Raw genomic sequence first — 16,656 nt, forward strand, 5'->3', positions numbered from 1 at the left:
AAGGAGCCAGACTGAGAAAGACAAGTACCATACGATTTCATTCATAGGTGGAATCTAAAGAACAACGTACATGAAAAAAAAAATAATAAAATAAACAGAATCAGACCTAGAAATACAGACAACAAATGGATGGCTTCCAGAGGGAAGGGGGATGTGCAAAATGTTGGAAGGAGAGTGGGAGTTACAGCCTACTGGGTAATGAAGAAATAAGTCACAGGGATGAAAAGTACAGTAAAGGGAATATAGTCAATGGTACCGTAATAGTGTTGTATGGTGACGCATGGTAGCTACACTTGTGGTGAGCACAGCACAGGGTATAGAGGTGTTGAATCACTAGGTCGTACACTTGAAACTAATGCAACATCATGTGTCAACTATACTGGAAGGAAGGAAAGGAGAGGAGAGGGGAGGGGAGGGGAGGGGAGGGGAGGGGAGGGGAGGGGAGAAGAAAGAAGAAAGAAAGAAAGAAAGAAAGAAAGAAAGAAAGAAAGAAAGAAAGAAAAGACGTATTCAATAAGGTCTAATGGGAAGATTTTTGAAATGTATAAAATGCTTCTAGATTATTAAGTAAAAAGCAACTGTGACAATAAAGTTTCATAATTGTCAATAATATGTTTTCCTAATCTCTTTATGCTCCCAGCCTATTTTGACTTTTTTCTCTCTTCACTCTTTTCCAGCCCCAACACCACTCGCTCTCCCCCTACTTATAAAAGAATCTGCATCAAATGTCTACCACCTGCCAGCATCCCAGACGTGGTACTTAGCTCCTCTCCAAAACACCCATCACCTAAGCTTTAGGTTCCAAGTTTTTTTTTTGCCTACAGAAAGGCATTTCTTCGACAAAACCCCACCTCTCTATATGGTGACTTGATTTTTACTGTTCTAGTGTTAATTCCTCTTAGGACACATTTTGCTGTTTAATTCATCATGAAAAAGAAAAAATAAATAAAGAAAGAAATCGACTTCACTTCCAGCATCTATGCAGCACTTCATTTTGTTGACCTCCATTTATTAGCAAAACTCTCGATTTTTTGAATCATCTTGAGATATCTTACATTGTCTCTTTGTCTTCAAACCCACACAGTCAGCTTCTTCTTAACCTGGTTAAAAACCAGCGGTTCCAAAGTATCATCAACTAAAAGGCTGAATTCAGCCAGCGATGCTCAAACCTTAACTTGCTTCCCAGACATTCCGTTGATGAGTTGATGGGGTTCCGTGCTTGAAATGTCAACTCCCCTATAAAATGTGTATTTTGTCCCAGACTGATCCTGAAACTCCAGATTCATACCCCCATGTTTTCCTGGTATTGCCAGAGAAGTCAGACCTCTCAACCTAAGCTGAATGCCAGAACCTCCGCCATCCACGGTCTCCCCTCAGTTTCTTTAAACTAAATACTCCCGATTGCTGTTGCTAAAAAGTACAGAGACCTCTGACTCCTCTCATGTATTTACTTGTCTCTTACACACATGAAATTTTTCATCCCATCTTTTTGGTTCTGCTTTCAAAATACAACCTGACCAGGACCACTTTGCACCAACTTCATTGCCATGGACCTACTGCAAGCTCCCTCTGGACCTTTGCACTTATTCTCTCTGTCAGGGATAATCCTCGCAGGAGTTCCACACGACACACAAGTGTGTGCTCAGGTGTCACCTTATCAAGGATACTTCCAATGACCTTGATTGTAACTTTTCGTGACTCTTCCTGACATCTCTGTTTTATTTTACTTCATGACACTTACCATCATCCTCTAATTTTTTTTTTTCAGCTTGCTTATTGTACATCTCCGGCAAAATAGTGATGAATGATGAATATTTGTATTTTTTAATGTTTATTTTTGAGAGAGAGAGAGAGAGAGAGCTGGGAGGGACAGAGAGAGAGAGAGAGGGACAGAGGATCCCCAGCAGGCTCTGCACCGAAAGCAGAGAACCAATGTGGGGCTGGAACTCACGAACCATAAGATCATGACCTGAGCCAAAGTCTGACACTTAACTGACTGAGCCACCCAGGTGCCCCTGAATATTTGCATTTTTTAATGGCAGAAATCCATGTCTTGAACAGCATATGCCATCTGGTACATACTCAATAAGTTTTTGCCGAGTGAATTAAGAATGTGGGTTTTAAGAGTCACTTCCAAAGAATCTATGCCCTTGGGTTCAGATGGTCTGTTTAAATGTGGACCATGGGCTAGTTAGGTGGTAAAGGACAGACTATGGTCTCCAGAGTGGTTCTAATTCAGCTCCTTAAATCACTGATATTGGACATCAGGGATGCTAACAAAATCTGACTCATAGGGTGGCTGGGAGAATTGAATGAGTTATTCTAGGTAAAACATCTCATGGACTGAGTAAATTTTATATAAGTACTGACATCTTACAAATTCCACTACTCTTTCCAGAGTTCCAGAGTCTTTCTTTTTTTTTTTTTTTCTCTCTGCCAAGTATGCATTTTTTGAAACAGGGATTTGTTATTATTATTTTTTTAATTTTTGTATGAGAAGACATCATATGACATCAACTCTTACCATAAGCTGAGGTTGTCACAATTTACTCTTTGCCAAGAGCCACACTTGCTGCCTGGATGCTGAAGAACCCTGCAGTTCTGGAAGTTATATGGAGGTTTTGAAAGAGGGAGCATTTTAGAGCCTTTCTGAAAGAAAGACTTTAGACGAAACCGAGTACAGGGACTGATCTGAAGCCATTAGCTTTGAGTACTTGCCAGGAACAGTTAAATTAGATAATTACCTCTGTGCTTAAGCATCTCACATGAGGTCTAGAGAAATTGAATTCACGGGAACAGACAGAATGTGTTCTAAGAATTAAATGAATTTGCCAAAATTCTAAGCCTTTGCTCTTTTGTTGTTCTAAGTCTGTGCTCTCTTTGTAATCTTTTTCATTAACTTTTCTACATAGTTGATATCTGTTGCTATCTTATTTTAGTTCTAGAAATAATAAAACTAAATAGTTATTAAAGAAACATATAAAAATTTAGATTAAGGTGTCATCTGTTTAACAGCCCTGATAGAGCTTTGCTAACTTTTCAGTAAAACACACATGAACACAAAAAGAGAAAAAAAAAATTGTACAGTAGAGAAAACAGAAGTTAAGCCCAGTATTCTCATGGTTCACTGCTCAATTATTAACAAATAACTTAATTTCTACTTATCTGTGAACTGGGAGATAAAGAGATCTATATCTCAAGTTTGGCGGAAGAGGAAGAGGAAAGACATCATGTACGTAAAGCAAGTAGTCCGATGTTCAATATATAAGTTCAAGTAGATATTACATGCAGATATACACACATAATGTGCTTTGGATATAAGGTCAATGGAGTCAGATCGAGCACAACATTCACTGAATTTCCAAAGAAATTTTAAAAAAGGAGGGGGAGGCTCCTGGGTGGCTCAGTCGGTTAAGCATCCGACTTCAGCTCAGGTCATGGTCTCACAGTTCGTGGGTTCCAGCCCCACATCAGGCTCTGTGCTGACAGCTCAGAGCCTGGAGCCTGTTTCAGATTCTGTGTCTCCCTCTCTCTGCCCATCCCCTGCTAACTCTCTGTCTGTCTCTCTCTCAAAAATAAATAAACATTTAAAGAAGAAGAAGAAGAAGAAGAAGAAGAAACAGTATGCATTTTCCATATCTACCTCCCAGTACAGAGAATGAATTTTCCTTGATAAATAAAAAAATAAAAATAAAACAAAACAAAACAAAACCACAACAATATATTATCCATGCTTAATTTTTTCCATAATAATGTATTGTAATACAAGTCATATTTTTCAGTCCCAGTAAGGTCAGTGGTCTTGACAGTTCTGAACGGAAAGCAGTATCTCAAAGAAAAATCTGCACTCTCATGTGTGTTTCAGCATTATTCACAATGGACAAGACATTGGCACAACCTAAGTACTTGTCAATGAATAAATGATTAAGGAAAATGTGATATATGCGTGGAATATTATTCACCATAAAAAAAAAGAAGGTATTCCTACCACTTGGGACAACATGGATGAAGTTGAAGATCATATGCTAAGTGAAATTAACCAGACACAAACTGACAAACACTGTATGCTATCACTTATATATGGCATCAAAAAAAGTCAAATGCACAGAACCAGTAAGTGGAAACATGGCTACTGGCAACTAGGAATGAGGGGAAATAAGGAAATGTTGGTCAAAAAGAAAAACTTTCCTTTATAAGTTCTGGGACTCTAATGTACAGCACGATGATTATTGTATACTTAAAATTTACTAAGAGAATAGAACATATGTATTCTCACCTCAAAACAAAGCATAACTATAAAAGCTGATATATAAATTAACTTAATAATGGTAATTTCACAATGTAAACAGAAAGCATCACATTTTGTATACCTTAAAAAATCATGTGGTGCAACCTATATGAGATAGATATATATATATAGATTATACTCCAATAAACCCAGATAAAAGTAAAAAATAAAATAAAGAAAAAGGTACAAGCAAAAATTTTCTTTAAAAATGCTTGCAAAATTGGTTAATAGTGACCCAGAAATATGACTGGAGAATAGATCTCCTTTGCAGCACCCAGGTTTCTGCCTGCATCCAAGGGACGGAAAGGGAGATAGTCCCTGGCTTAGCATGGAGACAGCTGGAGTTTGTGCAGGCTGTAGAGATCACCAGAGCTCTGGGGGCACAGGCAACAGAGACAAATAAGAAGCTTCCTTAAAGAGAAACAAGGTCTTATTTTTCAAGGTAAAGGAGACAATCATCTTTTCAGCTGATAACTAGAGTTGTCTGAAGGGAAATGAATTGATAAACTGTCCTCGTTAAGTATTCAGGATCCCTCCCTGGGGGCCACTCACGTCCTGCTCACTGATGGGTATGATGATGAGTGCTGAGAACCCGGATGATGGTGGGCAGGATGGAGAGGCTTTGCTCTGACATCTAATTCTAGAAACAAGCTGCCTAATGTCACACGTCACTTCTCTGCCCAGGCCCTTCCTCATTCCAGGTACCCTATTGTTAAATCATTTTTGACCAAGATAAGAAGGCCCCTTTTGATCTTTTATAAAACCGTGTCTTTAAGCCTATGAATAAATATGATAGGAAAAAGATGGGTAACAATTCAAAATAACAACAACAAAAAAATAATGGGGCACCTGGGTGGCTCAGACAGTTAAGCATCTGACTTTGGCTCAGGTCATGATCTCACTGTTTATGAGTTCAAGCCCCGCATTGGGCTCTGTCGTGACAGTTCAGAGCCTGGAGCCTGCTTCGGATTCTGTGTCTCCCTCTCTGTCTGCCACTCCCTCACTCACACTCTGTCTCTCTCTGTCTCTCTCTCTCTCTCATAAATAAGTAAACATTAAAAAAAAAAGAAAAAAAATGGCAACGAAAGGAAAATTATTGAAAGAAAAACAATGGGAAAGGATCTCTCTCAGAATCAAAATGTCAGAGATTTTATTTTTCTTTAAAGCATCTCTCTCAGAATCAAAGGTCAGAGATTTTATTTTTCTTTATTTTCTTTCTTTCTTTCTTTCTTTCTTTCTTTCTTTCTTTCCTTCTTTCTTCTTTCTTTCTTTTTTTCTTGAGAGAGAGAGACAGAGCATAAGCAGGGGAGGGGCAGAGAGAGAGGGAGACACAGAATCCGAAGCAGGCTCCAGGCTCTGAGTTTTCAGCACAGAGTCCAAGGCAGGGCTTGAACTCACCAACGGTGAGATCGTGACCTAAGCAGAAGTCAGAAGCTTAACCGACTGAGCCACCCAGGTGCCCCAAAAGGCCAGAGATTTTAGACAATGGGAGAGGAAAACAGATGTAGCAAATCTGGGGGATAAAGCCTAAGAGAAAACTAAATCCATTACAGAAATGAAGGGGACACTGGATAAATCCAAATGGAAAGTAGACATTGGCAAAAATAAAATCAGACACAGGAAAGTAGTCCTTGTTAAAATCAGGAATTAGGGAAAAGAAAAAAGAAATCATCAATAAAGTAATTAAACAGGGGGGGGGGGTATGAAAGGTGGATACAAGTGATTTTCCTGAAAAGAAAACAACAAAAGGGAGAAAAATACACAAAATACTAAAAGTAAAACCAAAAAAATAGTTTTTTGAAAAAAATCTGTAATTAATGTGTATACTTATTCCTTAAGTGCCAATATTGAGGTATATCCTAATGAAACTAATAATGACCAAAAAAACAAAACAAAACAAAACAAAACAAAAAGAACAAAAAATCCAGTAAAATGTGAACTTCAAAGAAAAAGAAAACTTAGAGTTTTACCAAATGTCTATGAAGTAATATTCTACTTTAAATTATAATATACAGGAGTTTCTGGGTGGCTCAGTTTGCTAAACATCTGACTTCGGCTCAGGTCATGATCTCAAGGTTCATGAGTTCGAGCCCCCATCGGGCTCTGTGGTGACAGCTCGCAGCCTGGAGCCTGCTTCGGATTCTGTGTTTCCCTCTCTCTGTCCCTTGCACTTTGTCTCTCCCCGTCTCTCAGAAATGAATAAACACTAAAAGAAATAATATAATATAATATAATATAATATAATATAATATAATATAATATAACAATATTTACTCAATTCACTGGGTAAGGGAGTATGATCCCTTTTAAACAGAAAGCGTTCATAGCACATCTTCTGGAAAAAAAAGACTAAACTCATAAGTTTATAAAACAAGCAACAATTTATCTTGAAGTAACATTGGAAGGGTCAACCCTAGGCTTGCCTACTGCCATAATTACAACTAGGGAACTATCAAATCATTCTAAATACCCCAGCAATCAACCTGAAGACTGGCAGAAAAAAAAAAAAAATTCAACTGAAAGGAGAGAAGAGGCCACATCAAAAGAAGTAGGAAGTACAGAGACATGATTTGGAAGAGAAATGGGTCCTGGCTGCTACAGAGGAGGGGGCAGGGGGTGTGGTTGTAGAGAAAGGCCAGAGAGAGAGAGAGAGAGAGAGAGAGAGAGGAGCACACAGGGGGATACACAAGGAGAATGTTTCTCCATAGCCATTGGCTTAGAAAGCGAGAGGGACTGAATTTCTTCATCTCTTGCACTCAGCAGGGATTAAAGCCTCTAAAAGTCAGCAGGCTGGATCCGGAGAGCCCTGAGGGTGCTGCCCTGTTCCTGGAGAGAAGGCCTGCAAACAACGCAGGAGCAGACAGCCTGGGAACAGTAATCTGAAAAATGTTTGGGGCTTACAGAAGGGAGATTATTCATTTTTCTCAGAGCTTGTCCCTGAAAGGCAGTAGTCACAGAGGTGCTTGTCCCCAGAAGGAGCTGGTTGGCACTATTTCTCTCTCCCACCCCTGAACATAAACAGAGAGCCACCTGTGGGAAGCAGTGACACTGGAGGCCTAACTTGCTTACCCCTAGCCCTACACCCCCATACTCTGGCAGGACTGCCCTTCTCAGTCAAGCTGGCCTCAGGCCCAGGGTGGTGGGCCCCTTCCCCAGAAGACCAGCCAAAAGCCCTGCCCACACCATGTCTCCCAACTGGAGAGTTCTGCCGGGACTCGATTCTGGTGGAGTTGGGTATCGGGTCTCAGACAACAAGCAGACTGGAGCACACATAGTTAAGACATGCCACATTCTGGCCAGAGACCAAACACTGCCCATAGCACTCAACAAAAGCCTCTGAGGGTGACAGGCTTGAGTGGTAGAGCAGCTGAAACATAGCAGAGAGCATGTAGCACACACCAGAGACACTCCCTGAAAAGCACCAGGCGCTGGGCACTACATGACCTCTTCTCATAAGGCCATTACTTGCAGAAGCAGGAGACAGAACTGGCTTTTTAACAAGGAGAAGAAGGCAGAGACTTAGACAGAATGCCAGGACTGAGGAGTTTATCCCAAACAAAAGAACAAGATAAGGCCACAGCCAGAGATCTAAGTGAAACAGATATAAGCAACACACCTGATGGAGAATATAAACCAACAATCATAAGATTACTCACTAAACTTGGAGAATAGAAGACATCAGTGGAGCCCTCACCACAGAGATAAAAGGGCTAAGAAGAATCAATCAGAGATGAAGAGTACAGTAAACAAAACTGGCTTGATGCAATGAACAGCAGGCTGGAAGAAGTAGACGAACAAATTAGTGATATAGAAGACAAAATAATGAAACTGAACAAAAGAGAGAAAGAATAATTATGGAACATGAGAATAGACTTGGGGAACTCAGTGACTCCATCAAACATAATAACATTCCTATTACAGGGGTCCCAGAAGAAGAGAAAAAAGGGGACAGAAAATTTATCTGAGGATAATAACTGAAAACTCCCCTAATCTGGGGAAGGAAACAGACATCCTGACCCAAGAGGCATAGAGAACTCCCACCAAAATCAACAAAAGCAGCCCAACATCACAACATACTGTAATTACATTAGCAAAATACAGTGGTAAAGAAAAACCTTAAAAGCAGCGAGATAAGAGTCAGTAACTTATGAGGGAAAATCCACAAGGCTAGGAAGAGACTTTTCCACAGAAACTTTGCAAGCCACAAGGTGGTGACATGATACAGCCAAAGTGCTGAGTGGGAAAAATCTACAGCCAAGAATACTCTATCAAGCAAGGCTATCATTCAGAACACAAGAAGAGATGAAGAATTTCCCATACAAACAAAAACTGAAGGAGTTTTTGACCACTAAACCAGCCCTCGAAATTTGAACAGACCGATTACTAGCAAAAAATCGAATCAATTACCAAAAAACCTCCCAAATGGCTTCATAGGTGAATTCTACCAAACATTTAATATTTTTTAATGCTTACTTATTTTTGAGAGACAGAGAAAGAGCACAAGCAGGGGAGGGGCAGAGAGAGAGGGAGACATAGAATCTGAAGTAGGCTTCAGGCTCCGAGCTGTCAGCACAGAGCCTTAGGCAAGACTCGAACCCATGAACCATGAGGTCATGACCTGAGCCAAAGTTGAACTCTTAACCGACATAAAATGATAAAGTCAATATGATAATTTCTATAGATGCAAAAAAAAAAAAAAGAACCAACACAAAACCTTTGACAAAGTACAACATCCATTCATGATAAAAACCCTCAACAAAGTCGGTTTAGAGGGAACATACCTCAGTAAAATAAAGGCCGCAATGAAAAACCCACAGCTAATATTATCCTCAACGTGCAAAAGTTGAGAGCTTTTCCTCTACAGTCAGGAACAAGACAAGTATATCCAATCTCATCACTTTTATTAGCAATCAGACAACAAAAAGAAATAAAGGCATCTAAACAGGGAAGAAAGAAGTAAAACTTGCACTACTTGCAGATGACATGATACTATGTATAAAAAACCTGAGGGGTGCCTGGATGGCTCAGTCAGGTAACTATATACTCTTGATTTCAGCTCAGGTCATGATCTCATGTTTCATGAGATCGAGCCCCACATTGGGTTCTGTGCTAACAGCATGGAGCCTGCTTGGGATTCTCTCTCTTCCCCTCTCTCTCCATTACCCCTGCTTGTGCTCTCTCTCTCAAAATAAATTAAATAAATAAATAAATAAATAAATAAATAAATAAATAAATATTAAAAAAAAAAAAAACAGAAAGACTCCCCCCAAAACTACTAGAACCGATAAATGAATATAGGAAAGTTGTAGGATACAAAATCATTGTACATAAATCTGCTGCATTATATCTGCCAATAAGCAAGCAGCACAAAGAGAAATTAAGAAAACAATCCCATTTATAGCTGCACCAAAAATAATAAAATACTTAAGAATAAACATAACCAAGGAGATGAAAGACCGCAACTCCGAAAATTAAAAAACACTGATGAAAGAAATTCAATATGACACATGGAAATGGGAAGGTGTTCCATGTTCATGGACTAGAAGAACAAACATTATTAAAATGTCTATACTACCCAAAGCAATCTACACATTTAACACTATCCCTATCAAAATACCACAGTACTAGAAAATATAATCCTAAAATTTGTATGGAATCACAAAAGACCCTAAATAGCCAAAACAATCTTGAAAAAGCAAAGCCAAGCTGGAAGCATCACAATTCTGGATTTCAAGCTATATTACAAAGCTCTAATATAATCAAGACCATATGGTACTGGCACAAAAACAGACACACAGATCAATGGAACAAAATAGAAAACCCAGAAGTTGAACAATAAATATATAGAAAACTAAGTCAGTAAATCAGGAAAGAATACCCAATGGAAAAAAAAAAGTCTCTTCAACCTATGGTGTTGGGAAAACTGGACGGGAAGATGCAAGTGAATGAAGCTGGACCATTCCCTTTCCCCACACACAAAAATAAACTAAATAGGGATTAAAGACCTCTACTTGAGACCTGACACCATAAAAATTCTTGAAGAAAGCACAGGCAGCAATTTCTTTGACATTGGCTGTATCAACTTTTCTTTAGATAGGTCTCCTTAGGCAAGGGAAGCAAAAGCAAAAATAAAATATTGGGAGTGCATCGAAATCAAAAGCTTCTTTACAGCAAAGAAAATAATCAATAAAACTAAAAGGCAACCTATGCAGTGAAAGAACACATTTGCAAAAGACATATCTGATAAAGCATTAGTATCCAAAATATATGAAGAACGTATAAAACTAAACACTCAAAAAACAAATAATCCAATTAAAAATGGGTAGAAGACGTGAATGTAAATCAAAAGTGCATTGGGATATTACCTCACACCTGTCAGAATGACTAAAGTCAACAACATAGGAAACAGCAGGTATTGGTGGGGATGTGAAAAGGGAACCCTCTTGCACTGTTGGTGGGAATGCCAACTAGTGCAGCCACTATAAAAAAACAGTACAGAGTTTCCTCAAAAAGTTAAACATAGAAGTGCCCTATGATCCGGCAATTGCCCTACCAGGTATTTACCCAAAGAATACAAAAATACTAACTCAAAGGGATATATGCACCCAGGTATTTATAGTATAATTGTCTGCAGTAGCCAAATTATAGAAATAGGCCAAGTGTTCATCAACTGATGAATGGATAAAGAAGATGTGATATATATATATATATTTTATATAATGCATACATTATATCTATATATATGTTATATATATATAATTAAATATTACTCAGCCATAGAATAAAATCTTGCCATTTGCAAAGACATGGATGGAGCTAGAGAATATTATGCCAAGCAAAATAAGTCAGTCAGAGAAAGACAAATACCATATGATTTCACTCATATGTAGAATTTAAGGAAAAAAAAAAACGAGCAAAGGGGGAAAAAAAAGAGAGAGCAAAAGGCAAACTAAGAAAAGACTCAATGATAGAGAAAAAAAGTGATGATCACAAGAAGGAATTGTGGGTCAGGGGATGGGTTAAAAGGTGGTGAGGATTAAGGAATGCATTTATCGTGACGAGCACTGGGTGATGTTTGGAGGTTTGAATATATATTATACACTGGAAAGTAATATTACACTCTGTATGTTAATTAACAGGAATTTAAATACAACAGGAATTTAAATAACACAGGAACTCTTCATAATACCTAAGTTGTAATTGTTCATAATGATCAAATTTAAACACATATTTTTGAAGAAATATTTAAGACTATTTTAAGCAAACAACTTTGAAATAATCATAAATTCAGATGTATTTTTCTTGGATGCAGACTTATCATTGTAAATACAGATTTTTTTTTGACACAAAGACTTAACCTGGTGGAGCTGTCATATCTCTCCAAATAAATCTAAAAAAATTAATTATGTTTCAGTCAAGTGACAGCAGGTATTTTTAATCTTGACAATTTATTCTAAAGGTCATATGAAAAATTAAGTGGTTGAAACTGGCCAAGATCTTTCTGGAAAAAAAGAGTTGATGACAGGATACTAACATCAATTATTGATATATATTAAAAATTACTACAAGAACAAAGCTTTATGACTGGCATATTATTAGAGAAACTGATCATAGGAATATTATAGATATAAGAAACATACTAATTTAGTACACGGTGAAAAAATCATCAGTGTCAGTATGCCATTGGGAAACTAAATATTTTATAAATTAAGATATAATTTTCATAGGGGTGCCTGAGTGGCTCAGTCGATTGAGCATCCGACTTCGGCTCAGGTCGCGATCTCGCGGTCCCTGAGTTCAAGCCCGGCGTCGGGCTCTGCGCCGACAGCTCGGAGCCTGGACCCTGCTTCTGATTCTGTGTCTCCCTCTCTCTCTCTGCCCCTTCCCGCTCATTCTCTGTCTCTCTCTGTCTCAAAAATAAACGTTATAAAAAAATTTAAGAAAAGATAATTTTCATACAATAAAATTATTCTTTTTAGCATATAGGTCTATGAGTTTTAACAAACTGATACAGTCATGCAACCACCAGCACAATTAAGACATAGACAAGATCCATCACCCTTTTTGCAATCAAACCCTCTCTCCATTCCCAGCTCCTGGCACCACTGACCTGTTTTTCATCTCAAACAGTTTTGACTTCCCCAGAGCATTCCATAAATTGAATGATATAGAATGGAGCTGGCAAAAATCCTTTGGTATTTTTCTATGTACATATTCCAAAGAATTTTGCCAGATTCTCATCTGTAGATAAAGTTTATTTCTTCCTTTCTAATCTGTACATTTCTTACATCTCTTGCATAGGCTAGGACATTGAGTTCAGTAGGGACCGTGATGGTGCACATCTTTGCCTTGCCTCCCCTCCAGAGTTAATTCAGTCTTTCTCCAACAGAGATGTGACTTGCAGGTTTTGTTAGTTTCCCTTTTCTAGTGGAACACGTTCCCTCTGCTTCTAGTTTCCTGACAGTTTTTATCCAGAAAAGCTAGCGAATCTGCTAAAATGTTCTATCTGTATGAGGTGAGATGATACTATGGATTTCTCTGGTGTATTTTCATGGACACTTGAAATGATGGACTTTTGAAAGTCTAATTAATCTTGCACTTCTAGGATAAACTCCAGTGGTCCTACGTATTATTCTTTTTATATATTGCTGGAAGCGGCTTGCTAATATATTGTTATGGAACATTTGTGTTTATTCATGAAGGGAATTTGCATCTGGTTTTATTTTCCTACAATCTTTTTTGGTGTTGATTGCATATGAATGCTGCCCTTATAAAATAAATTGGTAAATATATCCTCTCCTCTAATCTTCTGAAAAATTTTGTGTAGAATTGAGATTATTTCTTTTTTTAAGTTCTACTGAATTTGCCAATAAATATATCCAGTAATGGTGTCTTCTTTGTTGGAAGTGACTTAACCACAAATTCAAGTTATTTAAGAAAGACAGAACTATTCAGACTGATTACATATTTCTTAAGTGGTATTGGTAGCTTGGGCCTTGAAAATAATTCATTCATTTACTATGCACTCATAAAAAGAAAGAAAATAATCAGAATATTGTATTCCTTATTTTTAATAGCTTATTATATGTCTGATATGCTATGTTCAAACCATAAATGACTCCAGAAAAACTGAGCTATCATTAATATAGAAAAATTTCATATGAAGGTGTAAGACATACAATCCATATGAACTATATAAGTTGAAATTATATTTCACATTTTGGCACACGTTAATGAAAATGCAAATGACTAGAAAACAAATTCTTGACATTTGTAACAAAATTATAATTTCTTTATTTATAAAGAACTTTCCAAATATTTAGGAAATAGAGCAACAGTGAATAGTAATAAGGCACAAATATGAGTAGGCAATTGACAAAAGGAAAGCATTATATTCTATAAAATATATCCAAAGGTGTTTAATTTCCCACCAAACTGAATAAGAAGACATATCATATTAACAAAGAGCTACTACTTTTCGTATATCAGATAGGTAAAGTTTTTGTATTATATTTATTATTTTTATTTTGAAGCTAATACAAAATGCATGTCATTTTATAAGTAATATCTAATGTTACCCATCCTTTGTAATATCATAATTGATTTCTACAAGTTGTACACTTTCTATGTATGAAATTTTAGTGACATATACTGTGTATTGTAGCATAAATGACAAATTTCTGGGAGACTAAAGATACACTTTAATGCTGGTTTCTTCCTTCATATAATTGGATTATAGTTGTGAAAAAATGAGAAGTATTTTTGAAATGTTTGATGTTTTCTAGTTTTTCCTATGTGCAGGAATAGTTTTCACAATAAGGAAACTGCTAAAATTAAGAAAATATACACTCATTATAAAATAACTTTAAGATAAAAAGACTGAAAATAAAATGAAAATCACAGTTCAACTGCCTCGAACAAACTGCAGTCAATATCTCATTTACTTATGACCAATCTTAACTTAATTTTTAATTTTTAAATTTTATTTTATTTTATTTTTACTTTTTATGTTTTAGAAAGAGAGAAAGAGAGAGAACACAAGTGGGAAGAGAGGGGAAGAGGGAGAGAGAGAGAGAGAGAGAGAGAGAGGGAATCTTAAGCAGGCTCCACACTAAGCATGACAGGGGGCTTGATCCCACGACTCTGGGATCATGACTTGAGCCAAAATCAAGAGTTGTATACTCAACACACTAAGCCACCCAGGCACCTCTAAATTTTATTTGTAAAACAAAAATTTTAATATCATATACAGTCCTCAATATTCATGAATTTGCCATCTGTAAATTTGTCTACTTGCTAATATTGATTTGTAAACCCAAATCAATACTCTTGCAAACATACTGAGTGGTGAAAAATATGTGTCCGGATATATACATTTATAGGTGAGATTGAACCCTGTGATGCTCTGACTTCTTATTTCAGCCCTTATACTGCACACAAATGTCCCTTTCGTAGTCTATTTAGTTTCACATTTTTTTTTTGCATTTTTGTGCTTTTCATTGGAGATTTCATTGTTTAAAATGTCCCTCTCCTCACCTAAATCTTGTGTTGAAGGGCTGTCCAGTGGTCCTAAATACAGCTCACAGGCTGTTAAGTGCCTTTCAGAGCAAACATGTGTGTTAGAAAAGCTTTGTTTGTGCATGAGTTATAGCACTGTTAGCCATGAGTTCCATGTTAATGAATATATATATATATATATATATATATACACACACACACACACATATATATGTGTGTGTATATATATATGTTATTTTTAAACAGATACACAGAATACATGATTACAAACAATATATAGTTATGTATTGATCTATTGACTAAAATGTTGTGATCAGAGGCTTTTGGGAATCTGTGTATTTTGTCTAGGAACAATCGTTCGATATTCACTAATTCACTATTTATGATGACTTTATAGACCTTAAATACTGCTAAAAACAAGAAGTGACTAAATTTTTTTAATTTCTTTTTTTTAAATTTTTTTTTAATGTTTATTTATTTTTGAGAGAAACAGAGCATGAGCAGGGGAGGGGCAGAGAGAGAGAGAGAGAGAGAGAGAGAGAGAGAGAATATGAAGCAGGCTCCAGGCTCTGAGCTGCCAGCACAGAGACTGATGTGGGGCTTGAACCCATAGACCGCAAGATCATGACCTGAGCTGAAATCAGTCGGTTAAACAACTGAGCCACCCACGCTCCCCTTTTTTTAATTTCTTAATGTTTTTATTTATTTTTGAGACAGAGAGAGACAGAGCATGACCAGGGGAGGGACAGAGAGAAAGGGAGATACAGAATCCGAAGCAGGCTCCAGGCTCTGAGCTGTCAGCACAGACCCCAACGCAGGGCTCGAACTCATAGACTGTGATATCATGACCTGAGCTGAAGTTGGACGCTTAACCAGCTGAGCCACCCAGGCGCCCCAAGAAGTGACTATATTTTAAATACCATGGACATTTTTCCATATCATTAAAAATATTTGTCTAGGGGCACCTGTGTGGCTCAGTAGGTTGAACATCTGACTTTTGATTGGGCTCAGGTCACGATCCCAAGGTTGTGGGAGCAAAGTCCCACATCAGGCTCTGTGCTGAGCATGGATTGGGATTCTTGCTCTTTCTCACTCTGCCCCCTACCCCACTCATTCTCTCTGTCCCTCTCTCTCTAAAATAATAATAATTAATAATTAATAATAATAATAATATTTGTCTAAACAAGAATTCATGCTTGAAATACACTTGTTCAGATGTTTGCACAATTACATTCAACAGTTTCTCTATTGACATGTACATATATGTATGCCCTATCAAATATTCAAAGTGAATGAGTATTTCTGAGGCAATTAATAGAAAGGTCCCCTAAATTTTAACAGTTAGAGTCTGGTGCAAAGGTTATGGAAATTCTATTTTCAGTGTATTATTTCTGGCATCAGGTAATACCTTTTGATTCATGGGGTACCCTGTTGTAGTCAGTCATAAGAAGCTAGGCAAAAGAGAAAAGAAGATTGCTCAACGTAGAAAAGAATTTGAATGGTAAAAACATGTTGGTATGGGAGTCATGGTGAACTTCCATAGAGGTAAGAAGAGAATGTCTACAGATTCTCTGTGTTGGGATCCCAAAGAACAACATCAGAATGAATGATTCACTAGAAGGACTCACAGGATTCAGAAATTGTTGTACTCATGGGCACAGTTTATTACAGCAAAAGGATGCAGAGTGAAATTAGCAAAGGGAGAAATTAGCAACACGAACAAAGTGGTGTCCACCAAAGAGGTTTCTACCCCCCCGGAACCTTGATGTGTAGAGTTTTTATTGGGGGTCAGTCAGGTAGCAATACAGCAGCTATGTGATTTTACCTCAGTTACTCAGTCTGAGTAATAG

The sequence above is a fragment of the Prionailurus viverrinus genome, chromosome A2 (genome assembly GCF_022837055.1).
Source record: "Prionailurus viverrinus isolate Anna chromosome A2, UM_Priviv_1.0, whole genome shotgun sequence".
NCBI lineage: Eukaryota > Metazoa > Chordata > Mammalia > Carnivora > Felidae > Prionailurus > Prionailurus viverrinus.